A 15,518-nucleotide genomic window follows, 5' to 3' on the forward strand; every position below is an offset into this window, starting at 1 on the left:
CTGGGAATGTATAAGGGGATGGAGAAATGGGAAAATCGTTGACTACCAGGTCATGAGTTATAGTCAGATACGGGTAATAAGTTCTGGGCTTCTACTGCACAGTGGAGTGATTAGAGATAAGAATTAATGCATTACATATTCAGAAAAAGCTAAAAGAAAGATATTGAAGGATTTCACCAAAAAGAAATGATGAAACATTTGAGAACATAGATATATTTATGTTTAACCTTGTTTGGATGTTGCACAATGAAGGCATTTATCAAAACATATACGGTACACCACGTAAATGTGTAATTTTTATGTTTAGTTTCAAAATGTAAGCAAAAGAAAAGAAGTATTAAGTGAGTTTTTGAAGTAGGAGATGGAAATGCTGGCTGAGAGTGGCAGAGAGGAGAGGAGTAAGTAGGAGAAACAGGGAGAAATAGGGCAATCCCTATTTTATACCAATAATTTGATTAATACCATTACTCAATTTTTGGTTAATAAATAATTCTGTATAATGAGTACATTTTCCAACACAATTCAAATTAGGATATGTAAAATATTGTCAGTTTTGTTATTTTGTATTTAATCACACTCTTACTATCAGGAAGAATATGTACACATTGTTTTTAATAAACCTACATTTTTTCAACATATCTAGCTATTTTTATATCCTTTGAAAAATATACACCCTTACCAAGTAGAAAACAATGATTTATACAAAAGGGATGGCCACTTCTTTCTGTTTCTTTCCCCCACTTATGTCTCCATCTTTCCCTCCACCTCTTCCCTCTCCTCTTTTCCTTTGCTTTTTCTCCTTCCTTTCTCCTGGCCTCCTTCTCCCTCCCTCCCTCCCTCCCTCACTCCATCTCCTCTTTCTTCCCCTCTTTCTATATCTCTCCCTCCCTTTATTCCCCACTCTTACTCTCTCTCTCTCTCTTTCTCTCTTTCTCCCCCTGCTTTCTACTCCCCTGCTTTTGTCTCCTCTGCCTTCTTTTACTTTGTATTATGATAAGAGTCCTGAGAGAGAACTGCATAAGGAGATATGTTTTTTGTTGTTGGATCCGCAGATGACTTCTCAGGGGGTAGTGAGATTTTTATAATTAAGTTTTTTGTGTTTTGTTTTTTGATGATAAAAACAGAAACACACGTATACATATTTAGACTCTGGCAGAATGTACAACGCATTTATACTCATTTTAGTGCCAAATAATAATCAAATTCCAATGCTCCTATGCTTTGTGGTATGAATCCAACTTTCACAACACTTCAAAAAGACAGGCAGTATGAGAACAGGCGGAAAATGAAGGAGGAGAGTTAACAATTTTCTGGCCTATGCTTTTGGTATAATTTTGACATTTGATAGTATAAAAATATTCTTATCAAGTTCAACCTAGATAAATGGGAATGAAGAATGTAATTACAAACATGAGAGGAAGAGTTCAACATTATGGCATAGTGGTTGAAACTGCCACTGCAATGCCAGCATCCGTCTGGGTACTGGTTCGTGTCTTGGCTTTTCCATTCACAATCCAGCTCCCTGCTAATGGCCTGGGTAAAGCAGCAGAAGACAGCCCAAGTCCTTGTGCCCCTACCACCCTGTTCGGGGAACTGGAGGAAGCTTCTGGCTCCTGGCTCTGGCCTGGCCCGGCCCATCCCTGGATGTTACTACCATTTTGGGAGTGAAGAAGTAGATGGAAATTTCTCTCTGTCTCCCTCTTTCTCTGTAACTGACTTTCAAATGAATAAACAAATGAATCTTGAAAAAAAAAAAAAAAACACGAAAGAAAGGGCCTGTGTTATAGTGCAGCAGGTTTAGCCTCCACTTGTGATGCCAACATCTTATATCGAGGAACTGGCTTGAGTCCTGGGCTGCTCCGCTTCTGATCCAGTGCCTGCTAATGCACTGGGAAGGCAGTGGATGCTGCCTCACTTCAGTCCTTGCACCCATGTAGGAGATCCTCATGGAATTCTAGCTCCTAGTTTCCACCTGGCTCAGTGCCATCCATTGTGACCATTTAGGGAGTGAACCTATGGATGAAAGATCTTTTTCATACTCTGTCATTCTCTCTCTCTACTACTTCATCTTTCAAAAAAAGAAAAAAAAAAAAAACCCTGAAACTATACCAAAATAAATGCCTAATTACATTTCAGTAGAGTACTACAATGAAGGGAAGATCAGTAATTGAAGCAACTTATGATCATAGAAACACACTTTTAGTAAAGTAAGATTTGAAGTATCACATAAAAATTCTAAACTCATTTTATACTACTATATAAGGAAATCAATTATGAAACTATTTTAGATGTGCTAAATAACTGAATTAATAAACATGTTTATTGTTGTTGGGAGCAGAGTTTTCACTGTGGAAAAATATGAGATATTGAAAGGCAACAAGAATTCTGATAGGGATATATTAGAATTGGAATTGGAGATATCAGGGTGAATTCATGATTTCTTAAAGGTGTCCATATATGTTTATGTACATGTGTACATATGTGTATGTCTTTGGATAACTCTAGTTTTGATAAATGGTGTCTGTGTATATATCCTTGCATATTTCCAAGATCATTTTCTAGGTCATCTTGAAAAAATGTTTGATACCAGCATTGGGGTACAGACGTACAGGATGATTCAGGTACTTTTACTTATGCCAAAAAAGTAAGGAAATACCAAAGAAAAATAAAATAGGAATGTGTCATAAGGGTACACATGTCAGTTGGAAGGAGCTCTGAGCAATTCTGGGAACATTTGAGCACTAAAATAATTACTGAATATAAATAATTAATGAATTATAAGCCACTGAGTAAGTGGGAATTTATTCATTTATATTAATAATAATGAAGAGAGTTTTTTTCTTAAAGTAAATACCAACAAACTAATAAACATAGAAAGAGTTCCAGAGTTGGAAAGTAATCATTTGGTAAATATTATGCTGTATATTGAATTCAGCAAGATCATGACTGTATATTAAATTTAGAAAGCACTTTTTATTAGTAGTAGAACACCTGGCTTTGTCACAAAAGTTCATACTTTTAGAATACAAACAGAATATTAATTTCAGAACAGGAAAAGAAAAATTGTAGAGTGGAGATTTGGGCACTAACGCGACCAAGACTTCAAAATAAATATCTCCATCAGAGACGTATGGATATCATATAACTCCAGATGTGATAGCTTAGAAAGGCCTAATATTAACTATGCAAGATTCTAGGTAAGAACATACAGCCTTATTCAAATTGTAAACAAATATCAGACAAACTCAAAAAAGGAAAATTTGATTTAAAAGTGGATCTTTACTCTTCAAAGTGTCAAAGCCATAAAAGATAAATAAAGACTAGAAACATGTTTCAGAGTAAAGGAAATTAAAAGACTGGGTTCTGCATAACAGAGAAAAACGATATAACAGACATTAGTAGATCAAATGATAAAAATGAAAATACGGGGTAGGCTTTGTGACACAGCAAGTTAAGCTCCACTTGGGACACCAGCATCCCGTATAAGAATGCCAGTGTGATTCGTGGTTACTATGCCTCCTGCCCAGATTCATTCTATTGTGTTCAGGAAGCAGCGGATAATGGGTCAATTACTTGGGTCCCTGCCACACCTGAGAGACCGGAATGGCACTTCTGAATGGAGCTTCTGGCTCCTGGCTCCAAACTGGCCAAGTCTTGGCTGTTGTAGCCATTTGAGCAGTGAACCAGCGGATAAAAGCAATCTCTCTCTCTCTCTCTCTCTCTCTCTCTCTCTCTAACTCACTCTCTCTCTTTTACCCCCTCCCCATCTTTTAAAAAATGTTCATTGAAGTGTTTCAGTGTGATACTCTATGGTTAATGTAATTTTTTCAAAAATGATACAGAAAAATACAGATAGAATCTTAGGTTTAAAAATAACATCAATAACAACAACTTTAAATGTACATGCTCTAAATATCCGATTAAACTGTAGAGTTCATTAAGTTAGACACATAAGCAAGTTCAATAAGATGCTGCCCATATGAAACTCAAAAGATAAGTAATAATATCAAAGCAAAAATCAGTGCAATCAAAAAAAGGAAAACCACAGAAAAAATAATGAAAACATAAGCTGATTTCTGAGACAATGAATTAAAACTGGTACAGCTAGTCATGCTGATTAGAGAAAAAAGGACAAAAAAAAGAAATGAGTTATATTATCAGAAATGCGAGAGATGAAATTACTACATATTATATTTATTCAAATATTTATCATTACAAAATTGTAATTATTATAAAATATTAAACATCATGAAAGTTTTATGTATGTATATTAGAAAATATTGATGAAATTAGAAAATTCCTTGAAAAGCACAAAGTACAATGTTTATGCAAAAAGATATAAATAATCTGAATAGCCATAGGTTTATTGGAAGTATATAAATTCAGGGCCGGCATTGTGGGGTAGATGGCTAAGCCTCCACCTGCAATGCTAGCATCCCATATGGGCACCGATTTAAGTCCTGGATGCTCCACTTCCAATCTAGCTTCCTGTCAATGCGCCTGGGAAAGCAATGGAAGATGGCGCAAGTGCTTGGGCCCCTGCACCTTCATGGGAGGCCTGGATGAAACTCCTGGCTCCTGGTTTGGGCCTGGCCAAGCCCTGGCCATTGTGGCCATTTAAGAAGTAAACCGGAAGATGGAAGATCTCTCTCTCTCTCTCTCTCTCTCTCTCTTTCTCTCTTTCTCTCTTTCTCTTTGTAACTGTGCCTTTCAAATGAATAAATAAATCTTAAAAGGAACAAGTATGTGGTGTAGCTACTTGAGATTCTCACATTTCATATTGGAATCCCTGGGTTTGATTCCTCCCTCCGCTTATCATTCCAGCTTCCTAATGTGCACCCTGAGGGGAAGCAGTGATGGCTCAAGACTTGAGTCACTGCCACTCACTTGGCAGACCTGAATTGAGTGCTACATTTAAGACTTTGGCCTGGCCCTGGCCTATGATGGACATTTGAAGAGTGAATCACCAGATGGAAGATCTTTCTCTGTTTCTCTCATTTTCAAATAAAATTAAAATAAATAAATTGTAAAACCCTCCCATAAAAAAGCTTTAGTAGTAGATATCAGGTGAATTCTATTAGTGAAATAAGAAACAAAGTGTACAGTACAACAACTCATCAAAAACAAAAAAGCAGCACAGGCTAATCCTCCACCTATGGCACCGGCACCCTGGGATCTAGTCCCAGCTGGAGGGCCGGATTCTGTCCCGGTTGCTCCTCTTCCAGTCCACCTCTCTGCTGTGGCCCAGGAAGGCAGTAGAGGATGGCCCAAGTGCTTGGGCCCTGCACCCTCGTGGGAAGACCAGGAGGAAGCACCTGGCTCCTGGCTTCAGATCGGCACAGCGTGCCGCCTGTAGCGGCCATTTGGGGGGTGAACCAACGGAAGGAAGACCTTTCTCTCTGTCTCTCTCTCTCTCTCACTGTCTAACTCTGCCTATCGATCAAAAAAAAAAAAAAAAAGGAGAAGAAGAAGAAGAAGCAGCAAACTCATTCTATGAGGTCAGTGTTATTATGGTTGCAAAACCAGGATAAGATTTGACACAAATAGAAAATAACAAATTTATATGTCCTCTGTGAAAACACAAAAATTCTTAACAAAACCATAATAAATTGAATATAACAATACTTAAAAAACAGATAAAAAATTGCTGGCCAAGTAGACTTTATATAATGAATGAAAAGTGTATCAAAGCTTGAAAATAAATCAATATAGGTCACTATATTAACATACTGGAAAATAAAAACACATGATCATCCAAACAGATGTACAAAAACCTTTAGAAATATCCAACATCCATAAAAGTCTAGCTTAATATGAATGAAAAGCCCTGATAGAAGGCTTTTATGATAAATCTACAGCTAAACATATTAATGATGAAAGACTGAATGTTTTTCTTTTAAAATTAGCAAGAATGCAAATATTCACTTCACTATTTCTGTTTGACATTGTATGTGATGTTGGAAACAGTACAATATGTCAAGAAAAAATAATGAAGGCTATCGATTTAAGAAAATAAGAAATTACAACCACAAAATCTAGAACATTGTAGGATAGCTGAAGAATATATTAAAATAAATTTTATTTTAATGTTGGGAAATTAAGATCGAAATTTGATATTTAAATACCAATTATAGTAGCATTAAAACACAAAATCTTAATTTTGTTTTAAATCTGTCAAATTGATAAGAATTATATACTCCTACAGCTTTAATGATTATATGACTATTTTAAAATTTATTTTATATAAATGAAGTTGAACATATCTTCACTTGCTTATTGTTTACAGTCCTTGCTTGTATTCCTGCTGGATTATGGTCTTTTTACTTTTTCTTGGATGAATTATTCAAGTAGAGCAATTAATCCTTTGGTTACAATGCAATAAAAATATGTTATCTCAAAAAATAAATTAAAGAACCAGTGCTGTGGTGCAGCTGGTTAAACACTGCCTTCAGTGCCAGTATCCCTCATGGGCACTAGTTTGTGTCCCGGCTTTTCCACTTCTGATCTACTTGCCTGCTAATGCACCTGGGAAAATAGTAGAATATGCTCCAAGTTATTTGGCCTGGAAGGAGCTCTTGCATCCTGGCTTTGGCCTAACCCAGTTCCTGCCAAAGCAGTCATTTGGGAAGCAAAACAGGGGATGGAAGATCTTGCTCTCTTTGTCTTTCCCTCTTTCTCTGTAACTCAGCAATTCAAATAAATAAATCTTTAAAAAATAAGTTAAAAGAAAAATACAATAAAAGGACAAATATGAAAAATTGTGTGTAGCAGCTGCATATACAGTGAAAATTATAAAACTGTATTGAAGATATAAATAAATGTTTGTGATATACCAGAAAAATACACAAAAATATTAAGATATCATTTCTTCTCAAATTGGCTGAAAATACTAGTATGATTTTTTGTAGAAATTGGCAAACTCATTCTAAGATTTATAAAGAAATACAAAGCACCTAGAATAAACAAGTTGAAAAGAAGATTAAATTTGAAATATTCCAACTATCTTCAGGACTTGTTTTAAAGTTGTGAACTAAAAGTCATTATGTTAAATGAAAGAAGCCAGGCACTGAAAGACAAGTACCACATGAGCTCACTCCTGTGGAATCTAATAAAGTTGATCTCATGGAATTTCAGTGTAGAATAGTGATTACTAAAGGATGGGGGAAATAGTGTGGGGAGCAACTGGGAGCAACTCGGACTAGACTAAGTTACTGGAATTAAGACTTACTCTATGCATCTGCTCTCCCACAATATGGCGCTGAGAAGGGAGAAACAGCTTCTACACAGCTGTCTCCAGTTCAACCAATAAACAGCAGGACCTGCTCCTGATTGGAGGAGAGCAGCGTACTCAGCATGTGGGTAGCAGAGTTGGGATTGGTGGAAGAGGACTATAAAGGAGGAGAGAGACAACATGCACCAGGAACATCTATCTGAAGGAACACCTGTGCAGCCCCCGAGAGAGCCGGCCAGTGGTGTGCCGCTCCCCCGCGGAAGTGGGGAAAGTGGCAGGGGGAACCGCCCTTCCACGGAGGTGGAAGGGATGGTAGCCAACCCGGGAAGAACCAGCAGCAAACCTGGGAAGGGCCGAGCAGACGAAAGAACAGCGCAGGGTCCTGTGTCGTTCCTCCACGAAGACGGGGAGCGACATAATGGTGCCGTGACTCGGATATGAAGCCTAGGCAGGGTTTAGTGTCGTTCCTCCACGAAGAGGGGGAGCGACAGAGTAGGGCAAGTGGTGGGGAAAGCCTGGTCAGTGGTTACTGAGTTTTTACAGCGAGATAGGAGAAATTATTTGGCATTCTATTGCACAGTAGTTTGACTGTAAATGATGATAATGCACTGTATGTTTCAAAAATATAGGAGAAGGGATTTTAATGTTTTCACCACAAAGAAATAATAAATATTTGAGATATTATATGTGGTAATTCAGATTTGAACATTTTACAGTGTATACAGTATATTAACATATCAAATGGTAGTTCAGAAATATGCTGTTTTAAGTTGTTTGTTGTACTATAAAATTTAAGCATATTACTGTAATCAAGAAAGTATGATTACGGTATAAAAATAAACAAATAAGCTGATGAAATAAATATATAGTTAACTGGTATTCAGTAAGGGTAGTAAAATCAATTTGATGGGAAAATTTAATTCTTAAATTATTCTCGAATAATTATATCCATTAAAATGCACCTTGATCCACACATTTCTTCATGTATATAAATAAACTCTAAATAGATGATGGACCTCAATGTAAAATGAAATAAAAAACCACTAGAGGAAAATTGAGGGGAAAATCCTTTTCAAATTGATTTGGGCAAAAGTATTACTAGATATAACATCTGGATCACAATATGTCAAAAAATAATTGATAAGCAGAAAGTCATGAAAATTAAAATTTTGGCTCCTTGAATTATTAAATAAATGAGGAGAGCTAAAATATTTGCCAGGCACATATTTAATAAGAAATTTATTTTAAAAATATATAGAACTTTCAAAACTCAACGGTGATAAAATAATCCAATAAAAATCAGGCACATTATTAAAGAATATATATGGAATGGAAGGTACCAAGTTTATGAAATGGTGGTCAGTGAAATATAAATTGAAACAGACATTAGGTTATGTTGAACACTTACTAGAAAAAGTTTAAAATTAAAATGGGGCCGACGCCATGGCTCACTTGGTTAATCCTCTGCCTTGCGGCGCCGGCATCCGATATGGGCACCAGGTTCTAGTCTTGGTTGCTTTACTTCCTGTCCAGCTCTCTGCTGTGGCCCAGGAGGGCAGTGTAGTATGGCCCAAGTTCTTGGGTCCTGCATCCACATGGGAAGACCAGGAGAAAGCACCTGGCTCCTGACTTCGGAACGGCGCAGCGCACTGGCTGTATGGCCATTTTGGGGGGGTGAACCAACGGAAGGAAGACCTTTCTCTCTGTCTCTCTCTCACTGTCTATAACTCTACCTGTCAAATAAATGAATAAATTTTTTTTTAAAAAGTATGTAATTAAATGTAAAGGCCTAAAGTCTAAAATTATAATATTAGCAGGGATGTGTAACAAACTCTCATATACTGTTGGTAAAAAATACATTAAATTGTTTTGAATATTTTTTTCAGTTTCTTAAGAAGATAGACATATAGCATATAACTCAGTCATTCTTTAAACATTTTCTTTCTTTTAAAAAAAAAGATTTATTTATTTACTTGAAAGGTAGAGTTAGAGAGAAGAGAGAGAGAAAAAGAGAGATATCTTCCATCCACTGCTTCACTCCACAAATGGGTGGGCTAGGCTGAATTCAGGAGAGCGGAGCTTCATCCAGATCCCCCACATTGGTTCAGAGGCCCAAGCACTTGGACCACCCTTGGCCATTTTCCCAGCCATATTATCAGGAAGCTGCATCAGAAGCAGAGTATATGGGACTTGAACCAGTGCTGTTTTGGGATGCCGGTGTTGCAGGTGGTGGCTTAACCCATTATGCCATAAAGCTGAAACATTTTCAGTATATAGAGACATTATATATATATATATATATATATATAGAGAGAGAGAGAGAGAGAGAGAGAGAAAGGTAGAGGGAGTAGGTGAGGGAGAGGGAGAGGGAAAGAGGAAGAGGGAAGAGGGAGATAGGGATCCATTCATTAGTTCACTGCTCATATGCCTACGACTGTCCCTTGGCTGTGACTGAAGCTGGAGCTGGGAACTCAATTCTTGCATTCTATGTGGGTGGCAGGAACTCAGTTACTTGAGCTATCACTGTGGCCTCCCAAGGTTTACATTAGCTGGAAGCTGGAGTGAGGACCTGGAGTCAGGACTTGAACTCAGGCACTCTAATGCACTATGCAAGCATTTCAACTGGTGTCTGTTATTTAAAAGGCAAAGAAGGGATAGAGAGAGAGAGAGAGAGAGAGAGAGAGAGAGAATGAATCTTCCTTCCATCTACTTGTTCATTCCCCAATTGCTTGCAACAGCAGGACTGTTGCTAGACTATCCAGATCTCCCAGGTGGGTGGATTCAAATACTTGAGCCATCATCATTCCTACCTCCCAGGATGCAATTTAGCAAGAAGCTAGATTGGATGCTGAATAGGTAGGATTGAACAAGGCACTCTAATATGGGATACAGGTGATTCAAGAAGCAGCTTAGCCACCTGTGTCACAATGCCTATGTCCTGCCGCCAACTGGTGTCTTAACCAGTAGGGTAACTTACCAGTTCATTCTATTCCTAGTGATTTACTTAATAGCAATGAAAGCATATTACTATGCTTGTTTTGAAATTGTTTTAGCAGATTAATTTGTAGTAATATTCCAGTAAAAACTGTAAATAATCCATATTTTCAGCAATAGGCCAATGAGCAGCAAGTTATGGGACTTCTCAAGCAGTAGAATACTACTCAGCAATAAAAAGCAGTAATCTAAAATTACTCATCACTCTGGATGCACATCATAATAATTATGCTTAGAAAAAAGTCTAAAATATGTCTGTTCTGTATTGTTCCATTTGTATAAAATTCTATAAAATATGAATTCATCAATTATAAAAAACAAATAAATGATTAGCACAGAGGTATTCAAGAGGTGCAGGAAGAAGGATTGCAGTGGGATCCAAAGAAACTTTTGTACATAACATATTTATTTTCTTGATTGCAGTGATGGTTTCCTGAATGTATTCATACATCAAATCTTACCAATCGATTTTAATCATGTACAGTTAATACTTGGCTTATTATATCTAAATAAAGTTGTAATAAAAGGAAAAAGAGAAAGAATAAATAAGTGAGGGAAATGGGATAGGTGGTGAATAGACAAGAGACTTCTTACAAGAGGGAATGTGGATAAATATGACTTCAATATTAACAAAAATACAGAGGTGCTCTTGGGAGACCCAGGTCTCCAGGACCCAGAGCTTCAGTGAGTAGCCTTAGCCTCCAGCTTCTCTCACTTTAGAACTGAGATGATGTGTTCCAAAGCCCCTGTCCTTAAGGCTGTAGGTGGCCAACGCCCCAGCAAAGATACTTTCATGCTGAAGTACATTCTAGGGGCCATATCACCCTTGAATTTGAGGACAAGGACTAGACCTCTTCATGGGTAAAGTTAATTCTTCCCTGTACATTTAGGGCACAACACACTTTTGTCACTCAGGATCCAGCAGTTCACACCAAAGCAAGTGACCCTCACTTGTAGCATCCATGATCTGTACCGTCACAATTTAGACCTTGGAGAGACACTTCTGTTTCTCTTCTCCCATGTTCTGAAAGCAAAAACAACCCAGTTTAAACACCATGAAATTTTATTTTCTGTAATGCCTCAGAAGGAGATGTACAGTGCTTAGGAATACCCAGAGGATTTGAAAGGCTGAAGTACCTAGAGTAGAGAAAGGATGAATAAATTAGTGTGTCATGTCCTTCCACTAAAACAGCATGATTCCAACAGATTGTTGCATAGCATGGTGCCCTTTCTGAGTAATGCTAAGATTACATTTGTTTTTCTTCTCTTTATGTTCAAATTTGTGGTTTTAAAGACACCCAGAAACTCGGATTTTTACAAGTATTGCCTATTACAACTTTGAAATTTCAAGCAATTCATGTTACTTTTACTGTTCCTCTTTTGGGGCTAGACAAAACATATTTGAAATGTCATTGATTCTTTGAATTGGCAAATTGGTAGACATTGAGTGATATAGCAGGATTTAATTCAATTTTCCAAAGATTGACTACAAATTTGACATTATTGATTTATATCTTAAGTATTTATTAATGTAATTGTTTTGTATCTCTAAATTCCAATAGATAATTTTGGACCAGGATTTTACAGAGGAAGAAATATACAAACACATTCATTTCTCACACTGGGATTTTCAAGTAATATTACTCTCATAATTTTTAATTTTTGTGAACTCAAAGTAAGAGCATGGAAGACTTATCTATAGCTAAAAATGGATAAATAGATGGATTTGGGATTCAGTCACAGCAGGTTCAACATTCAAGCTAAACCCAGGAGTTCCAAGATGGCTGAATGGAGAAAAGATCTGATGATTTTGATCTCCTGAAAATACCAGAAAAAAATGGGAGGATCTGTCTTCCTGGTAGATAGCTGAAGAGGTTTTCAGTAAAATCTACAGTAAGAGGACAGACTCTGTGGAGCAGCAAGGGTTGTACAGACACGCAGCAGCTCGTGGAAAGCCACCAGCAACTCCCATAGCCAGGTGGTGGCTGGCAGGGAGGCCATCTTCCCAGAACAAGCTGAGAAGACTCTGCAGAAGTCTGTGCTTCATTAGTGATCTTGTCTGGGGAAAAACTCATGATCCCCACTGACTTTGATTCCAGGTGAACGAGCTGGTGGAGAGGAGAGTGATCACTTAACTTTGTTTGTGGAGGGCACATTGCTTTCCCCCTGATCCACACCAAGGCGCCCAGCTCAGGGCTAGAGCTGCTCTCTCTTGGACACAGAGGTTCCCAGGGCAGAGAGTGGATCCTCTATAGCCTGTGACTGTGGGAACCCTGCATCCTGTGACTGGAAATCAAGAGTTCTCCATGCTCACATCAGGTAGCACATAGATTCCTTGTGCAGTTAATGCACTTGAGGGGGGGGTGTAGACACAGAGAGGTTCACCTTGGCATAGAGAAGGGTGGAGGTGGTGATCACACCAGGCAGAATGATCATCCCCTCCCCCATACTGACTATAGAGGAGAGCTGCCACACTTATTTCGTTATTACACTGGACTTTTGCTCCATCCATAAATGCTGGCCAGAGCTCCCTGGCATTACCCAGTACACATGTCTGAATATCCCCTGAAGGTACAGGCAAACCACTACACCTAGGGGCACATTCCCAAAACTAAGACTTTAGAGGAGATAGCAACAAGTGTTTCTCCAGATGTGTAAAAATTGTAGAAATACAAGAATTATGAAGAAAGGCAACATGATTCCCCAAAGGAACACAATAATACTTCAATATTAGGCTGTGACGATGAGAACATTGATGAAATGACTGAAAAGGAATTAAAAGTTCGATTGTAAGATTACCCAAAAACACAGAAAATAGATTACATGAATTAAAGAAATCAATGAATAACATGGATGAGAAATTCAGCCAGGAAAAAGAAATATTAAAAGTTAATCAAATCAAAATAGTAGAAATGAAGAAATCAATATGTCAAATAAAAAATACAGTGCAAAGCCTGAAGAACAGAAGCCAAAGAAAGAATATCTGAGCTGTAAGACAGAGCCTTTGAAATATCATGGTTAGATTTTAAGAAATCAGAAAAAATGAATAGAAAGTTTAGGATCTATGGGTTACCAACAAACAACATTTTGAATGAGTGGAAAAGCAGAATGACTTAGAAAACTCATTTAGCGAAAATAAAAGCAGAAAATTTCCTGGATTTGGACAAGATGCTACTGAATGAATGGTGGGTCATAGAAGAAATCAAAAGTGAAATAAAAAAATTCCTGGAAACAAACAAAGAAGACAACACAACAAATCAATACCCTTGGGATACAGTGAAAGCAGCGTTAAGAGGAATCTTTTTAGCAATTAGTGCCTACATCAAGAAATTGGAAAGGCATCAATGAATGATCTAATAATGCATCTTAGGATCTTGAAAAACAAGAGCAAACCAAACCCAAAGTTAGAAAGAGGAAAGAAATAATTCAAATTAGGTAAAAAAAAATGAATAAAATTTAAACAAAACAATAACACAAAAGATCAGTGAAATGAACAGCTGGTTTTTTGAAATGAGTAAACAAAATTGATACACCATTGGCCCAACTGATCAAGAAAAAAGGTAGAAGACCAAAATTATTAAAATCATAGATGAAAAGGGAGATGTTAAAATGGATACCACAGAAAGAAAAAGAATCATCTGGAATTATTACAAACAACTATATGCCAACAAATTGGTAAATCTAGAAGAAATGGATAGATTTATGAACACATACAATATACCAAAATTGAGTCATGAAGACATGGAGAACCAAAATATGCCAATAAGCAAGATAGAGATTCAATGCATAATAAAAAACCTTCCCAACAAAGAAAAGCTCAGGACCAGATGGCTTCACTGCTAAAGTCTCCCAAACTTTTAAAGAAGAACTAACTCCAATTCTTCTCAAACTATTCAAAACAATTGAAAGGGAGGGAATTCTCCCAAACTCCTTCTATGAGGTCAGCATCACCTTGATTCAAAAACCGAAAAAGATACAACAAGGAAAGAGAACTATAGACCAATATCCCTGATGAATATAGATGCAAAAATCCTCGAAAAAATACTTGCTAATTGAATCCAACAGTACTCAGAGAGATCATTCACCTGGAACAAGTGTGATTTATCCCTGGTATGCAGGGGAGATTCAACATATGCAAATAATAAATGCAATACATCACATTACCAAATTGAAAATAAAAACCATATGATTCTCTCAATAGTTGCAGATAAAACATTCAATAAAATACAGCAAATTGGTTATAGAAGGAAAATTCCTCAGCATAATCAAGGCATATATGATAAACCCACCACCAGCATCACATTGAATGTAGAAAAAGTTGGAAGCATTTCCATTGACATCTGTAACCAGCTAAGGATGTCCACTTTCACCATTGTTATTAAATATAGTTCTGGAAATTTTAGCAGGATCTAATAGGCAAGAAAAAACAATCAAAGGGATACAAATTGAATAGGAAGAAATTAAATTATTCCTCTTTATAGATGACATGAGCCTATATGGAGAGAAATGAGAAGACTCCACTAAGTGACTATTGAAATGCTTAAGAGAGTTTGGTAAAATTGCAGTATATAAAATCAAACAAGAAAAATAGCCTTTGCATACTCAATCAATGCCATGGCTGAGAAAGAGCTTGTAAGATACAAAATGTGAAAAATCTTTATAATGTAATTTATAAAACATTAAAGAAAGAAATAGAAGACACAAAAATGGAAAAATCATCTATGTTTGTGGATTGGAAGATTAATATCATAAAAATGTCCACACTGTTGAAAGTAATTTGCAGACTCAATGCAATCTCAATCAAAATACTGAAGACATTTTTCTCAGACCTAAAATAAAAACTGCTAAAATTCACATGGAAACATAAGAGACCTTGAATAGCTAAAACAATCTTAAACAATAATAACAAACCAGAGGCATCACAATACCCAACTTCAAGACATACTATAGGGTAGTTATAATCAAAACAGTCTAGTACTGGCACAAACATATTTGTATAAATCAACAGAACAGAATAGGAAACCCAGAAATTAATCCATGCATCTACAACCAGCTAATCTTTGACAAACAAGCCAAAATAAATCTGCAAAACATGGACAGTCTCTTCAAAAATGGTATTGTGAAAATTGGATCTTTTCATGCTGAACTATGAAATAAGACTGCTGTCTTGCATCTTATACAAAAAAAAAGTTAACCTGATACACTGTTGTTGGGAATATAAACTAGAACAACTATTATGGAAGACAGTATGGAGATTCCTCAGAAATATGAAAAAGGAAAATGTGGTATGTAT

This window comes from Oryctolagus cuniculus, chromosome 3 (assembly GCF_051225735.1).
Source record: "Oryctolagus cuniculus isolate XC-2025 breed Fujian yellow rabbit chromosome 3, ASM5122573v1, whole genome shotgun sequence".
Taxonomy (NCBI): domain Eukaryota; kingdom Metazoa; phylum Chordata; class Mammalia; order Lagomorpha; family Leporidae; genus Oryctolagus; species Oryctolagus cuniculus.